Source organism: Heteronotia binoei, chromosome 2 (genome assembly GCF_032191835.1).
Source record: "Heteronotia binoei isolate CCM8104 ecotype False Entrance Well chromosome 2, APGP_CSIRO_Hbin_v1, whole genome shotgun sequence".
In the NCBI taxonomy this organism is placed as follows: domain Eukaryota; kingdom Metazoa; phylum Chordata; class Lepidosauria; order Squamata; family Gekkonidae; genus Heteronotia; species Heteronotia binoei.
The window spans coordinates 119,865,629-119,871,628 of NC_083224.1; the positions used below are offsets into that span (position 1 = coordinate 119,865,629).

Consider the following 6,000-nt stretch of genomic DNA (forward strand, 5'->3'; position numbering starts at 1 on the left):
TAAAAAGGGAAATCATGTTTCATTTAAAATCATAAGCCCCCTCCCCCCCAATACTCCAGAAAACCTGGTTCTTTGGCTCAGGGATAAGGAGCCTAAGAACTCTCTAGCAATTGTGGAATTTGTCTCAGTCTTTTTAGGTCTGAGCTTTTTTTGTTTCAGTCCTTTTAGGTCTGTGGAAAGAACTCTGAGGAGGGAAGACAATAATACTAATAATAATATAAAAAAGAAATAATAAATATGAAACTTCTGAGGATAGCTCAAGGAATTAAGACATACACACACACAGAGCAGCCACAATAAACTCAGCGCACACACACATTTGTGGTCTCATGGGAGCAATTTTCTCAGGAGAGTTGTTGAATCTAACCAAGACTTACACAGGGAAACCAAAGGTCTCTTTACTATCTATTTTACTGTGCAAAGGACTTTCAAAAATGAATATAAAATAGACTTACTTTCTCACCACTATCTATTTTACTGTGCAAAGGACTTCTAATAGTGCAGAGGACTTCTAAAAGGAATTCAAAACAATGGAGGGTCTCATCACAGACTTTCCACAGTGTTTCACAGACTCACAGACATTACTCTTCTGACTCACCCCAGTCAGGCTCCTGCAGAAATTTGAAGGCGCACACCTTCCAAAGAGCAAGCCATTCCCCAGCTTCTCCTAGCCTTCCCAGGTGGAAAGACACATGACTTCTGCCAGGACTGGGGCTTCCCTGCTGACCGGCCGGCTGGGGGAGGCAGGCAGTTAGCCATCTTTGAAAGTGTCTGCTTTCTCCAAGCCACTGGATTGGAGAAGCAGGCTTGGAGATGGCAGGCACTACAATAAACAGTCTCCTAAGTGTCCACCTGCTCTCCAAATCAGCTGGAACGCTCTGCAAACCAGCAGGAACACTCTCCAAACCAGGAGGAACTGTGTTCCTGTGCATTTCTGCTCAAAAAAGCCCTGCTTTCCAGGCTCCACCAGGGTATTTCCTAACCCAGAGTTGGCAATCTTATCTCTTTTTCACTAGGGATGGGCATGAACTGGAAAAATGCAGTTTGTATTGGTTTGTGATTTGTGGCAGAACCAGGAATTGAACTAACCTGGAAGGTCCATTTGTGAACTGAACCAATTTGCGGTTCATGGCCCCACAAAACCCATTGAAAGCTAGAAAAACAGCTGTTTCAGCTTTCTTGTATAGTTTCTTTAAAGGGACTGCTCAAGAAAGCAAACCCCACCCCCCACTCCCTTTTGCTCAGCTGTTTTTGTGGCTTTCACAGGGAACAGAAAGCAGTTTAAAGGAACTCAGGTTCCCTATAAACCCCCAATTTCTGCTCTATCCACAGACCACCATGAACTGCTGTAAAAGTTCATGGAAGCTTGTGATAGCAAACCCATCATGAACTTTGGTTCACAAACCACAAACAGGAAAATTTATGATGAATTTTGTTTTGTCATTTGGCTCATGCTCATCCCTATTTTCCACTCAACAACAAACCTTATTTTATCTGCCTGTTTTAAGCTTTCCTTCTCCCTTCTGCCCAGCAGCCTTTACCTAGGAAAACTGTCCCAGTTCTGTGGTGCCAGCCACAAGGCCAGACCTACTTGCATGGTAGGGAACCCTCAAGAACTTGTGGGGTGGCACCTCACTTTCCCCAGTACCTTCCTTCCCAAACTATTTCCTCTCCCCACCTCCCGGCAATCCCCATATCCTCTCACCTTTCCCTGCCTCATTCTCTCCTTTCACCCATTCACCTACTGACCTGCCTCCCATCTTCAACTACATTTATTACTCATTTACTTCATTTTCTATCCCACTTTTCTCCATAGTGGGTACCAAAGCAATTTACATTACTCTAATCTCCTCCTTTTTATCTGTACAATAATCCTGTGAGGCAGGTTAGGCTGAAAGTATGTAACTGGTCCAAAATAATCCAGTGAGCTTTCACAGCAAGAAAGGGATTCAAACTGGGGACTTCCAGGCTCTAGACTGAAGTTCCAACCATTACACCACACCATTACACCACACTGGTTTTCATGGTTTCGTGAGGTTTGCAGAAAGATCTGTCTTTGCCCTTTTACAGCTCCATTCACCAGATTTAAGTATCCTCAGATCTGGCCAACTTCACTATTAGTATATAGGTTGCCACCAGTGTTCCCTCTAAACTGCAGAGCCTTGTGAGCAGAAATTCTACTTTGTGAGCTACTGGCATTAAAGTTGTGAGCTACTGCATAAATTAGTGTGCTCTGAGGTCATCTTTCCTGAGCTAAGGCAAATGTGTGTGAGCGGGAAGCTAAAAATCTATGAACTAGCTCACGCTAACTCAGCTTAGAGGGAACACTGATCCCCACCCATTTCTTCTTTCACAGAGGTTAAAGTGGATCACACAGGATTACACATTGGTAAGGGTTTGTTTGTTTTTTTGTAAGTTATTTTCCAACACAGACCTGGCAACCGTCATCAGGCAATAGGTTTCAGGTCTAATTACCCATTAATACAGCTGCAAAAGCTAATCTGTTTAGGAAAGCTGATACTAGAAAGGTAAGAGGCTCTATTGTGATCCCTTTTGATCAGTCCAAACATTTGGAGCTGGATAAGACATGTTAAAGTTGGTTTTGTTTTATACATAGTAAAATTCTGTTGATCTTTATCATTTTCATTTCTTCAAAACTGAAATTCTTTACAAAAAAGTGCCATATGTCCAAAAACACAAAATCAGCAGGGACCAGATACAATGGGAACAACATAAGACAATATTCAGATTAATTACACATGGATGAACTTCATTATCTTAATATTAAATGGTCCCATAGCAATCAACACCAATTCATTGTGCAAGTTTATAATGAATCTTCTAGGTTTTTGTTCATGTTTACATTACTGCTGTGCTGCTGCTGCACGTATAGAATGGCATATCACTATATCCATATTGAGACATTTATTTTCTAATTTATTTATGTATTTTTTCATAGTTCACCTTTCTTACTGAGACTCAAGACAGATTACAAAATTTAGCAATGAAAAAGGAACAAGGTAAGGTATATAATAAACACTGTTACAAGACTAATTTACAAAGTTAGAAAATAATGGAGCAGAGCAACATAAATGCAAAACAGAGTGCCCTAAACTATAGTCCTTGGCCCTTGATAAAAACATCCCCTTGAACCATTCCATTTTCCTACAACTCTTTTCCAGAACGTATCACTGTATCATACCTCCATCCTTTTGGTAAATGTTATAGCCACATATGGAAGCTTGATTTTCCTGATGCTCTCTTTGAATCTGCCAACATTTTTTACCCATTTTTGACCCTTTCATAAATCTGGATAACAGACTTCTTTTTGACATCTAAAGGATCCATTTTCTTCAGATCTAAGATGCCAAAACTCACAGTGACGCTTTTTTCATTACTATGAGACTCATCCTCCCCCTCCACCCCATATAACAAGACAATAATATGAACATTATTGGCCTTTACATCACTCACAGTTCTCAGTTCCAGTAGCAATTTCTATAACTATACGATTTGCTGCAAGTTTTCATAAAAATATCATCACCCTTAGTTGCCAGGAAAAAATACAGAAAACATTCTAAAGCTTCAGACACTTATAAAGCCAGGATGAAAAAATGCACCTGCTTCTTGTAAGTTTAAAATTAAAAGCCAAGTTATGGGATTCCTGGTGCCAGTTATTGGTCTCCCATTAGATCGTTTTTTCCTCTCATGCTAATTAGTTGGTGTGGCGGGGGGGGGGGGTTCACAAGCATGTATGGATAAAAAGACAAAATATCCACAGGACTCCTTTGATAAGCAAGGGGAGTATGTGGGAAAACCTATTAGTGATTTTAAACACCTGATGGCCTGAAGCATGCAGGTGTGTGAGAAATGTCTATTTAAATAGTGGGAGTCTAAAAAACCACCATGGTAATTCACATGAAAATCCAAATTCCAAGTTTGTTGCATGAATAATTTATCAACTGCTAATTTATCAACTGCTATATAAAATGAGAAGGGTAGACTTTTGTTCTCTGCTGAACCAGCAGTGAGTCTACAAAAGAGAAAGTTTTCACAACATAAAAGCTGCAGTTTTAATAACATAAAAAGCCCTCTTTGCCCAGAAATAATTATAAAAAAGCAGGGTCCCAATGTCCCAAAGCAGAGAGAAAGAGAGATTTAATAGGATGCTGAAAATCTAGAATTTAATAAAATACTAAATCATAGTTTTTGACTTCTGCCTTTTGTAAACAAAATACAGTTTCAAAACACAGTTTCATTATTAGTACTTAAGGTAAAACATCATTTCAAAGATGGACTGCAAAACAACTGAATACTGACAAAGGCACTTTGGAAGGAGTAAACATACAGACTCATTTCAAGCATGAACATACAGCAGGGGTGGCCAATGGTAGCTCTCCAGATGTTTTTTGCCTACAACTCCCATCAGCCCCAACCATTGGCCATGTTGGCTGGGGCTGATGGGAGTTGTAGGCAAAAAACATCTGGAGCGCTACCATTGGCCACCTCTGACATACAGCATTATTCTTTTCTATTCTTCCTAAAATAAAGGTTTAAACAGGCCTTTTCTTTGGACACCCAACAATGTGATTTTTGGAAGGGGATGGAAAATAGCAAAAGCCTGCCAAGAAAGGAAAATCAAAGCCATACCTGCAAGCTGCAAAACAGCTTTAGGAATCCCTTCAAACTTTTATTTTCATGTATTTGAAAGTGGAACTTTTCAAAATGGAGGTAATGTTCCTTAAAGTCACTTTTAAATCCTTCAAGCCAAGCTACCCAAAGGAATGGAAAAGAAATAAGAGGCATTAAATGTAATTGTCCCACAGCAATCTCCTCAGAGGAAAAAGAGCCTTAAAACACAGGAAATCTGTCTAAGCATTCCCACTGTATCTGGCCTGTACTCACAGATGTTATTGATTCAAGTGAGATAGCAATTCCAAGCTCCCAAAAAAGATTCCAAGTGAGAAAATAGGAAAAGTCATTGGTTGCTATTAGATACGCATTCTGAAGTTTTTTTAAAAAAAGTATGGGCAACGAAGAATTTGTGGCCTGGATTAGAGGTTCTATGGTAATTATGGAATAGTGACAAACAGGAATTCAGTTGACCTCTTCAATGAAAGAAAGAGAGGTCGAGACTGCAATCTTAGACATGCTTACTAACTTTAAAGCTTGTTTCACAGAAGATATGCTAAGAATTACACAGTGTGATTTTTGGTTATATTGTTAGAATTTGGAAAATATTTCAGAATATTTTAAAGGGTTAATAGACATGGATCTGTCAAGAACAATACACTACTATATACTACTGTGGAGGCTTGTTTTGCATATAGACACAATAAGGAGAGCCAAGCCAACACCTTCAAATGGACGTACTAAAAAGCTCAGATTTATTTCCATTAATCAAGGGGCCAACTCAAATCTAAAACTATTTGTGATAAAGGCAATTAGTGTGATGCAGAACAGTCTGGTCTCCTCTGTCTGTGCTTCCCATACTGTATATGTGAGTCAACCTGACTCCTTGCCCTGAACCAGCCCACATGTACAGCTCATGCTCCTTCATGATGTTTGAGTGAGTGAGTGTGGCAAGTCCTCTCATCCTCATCCAAAAGACAGACTCAGTTGCATCTCTACAGATGCAGAATATGTGCCCCCCAATACACATGATCTCATGCTTCCCTGACCTGAAGCTGAGGGACCACCCTTTGCCAATTGCCCTGATCATGAGGTTGTCTCCACCTACCATGGCCACCATGGGGGTTACCTGATGTGGAATAATTGTGTATCAAAAAGTCAGAGAGAAATCCCAGAAGTTGTCAGCACCTTCTTTGTGACTGCCCGGAACTGATACTTGACAAGCAGCCTTTCATCAATATGCCTGAATGGTCCACCCCCATGGTCCTAACCTGTATGTCATCCTCCAGGACCCTCACTGGACAAAAGCTAGCTTCCACATATGAACCCAGGTTGACTTCTGTTCTATCTTTGAGGACCTCAGTTTGA

General features: G+C 40.2%; 1 pseudogene; it reads right to left on the bottom strand.

The window, feature by feature from the left end:
• LOC132567343 (FRAS1-related extracellular matrix protein 1-like) overlaps positions 1–4,899 on the bottom strand; it is a 323,692-nt pseudogene extending 318,793 nt beyond the window's left edge.
• Positions 4,900–6,000: the final 1,101 nt, after the last annotated feature.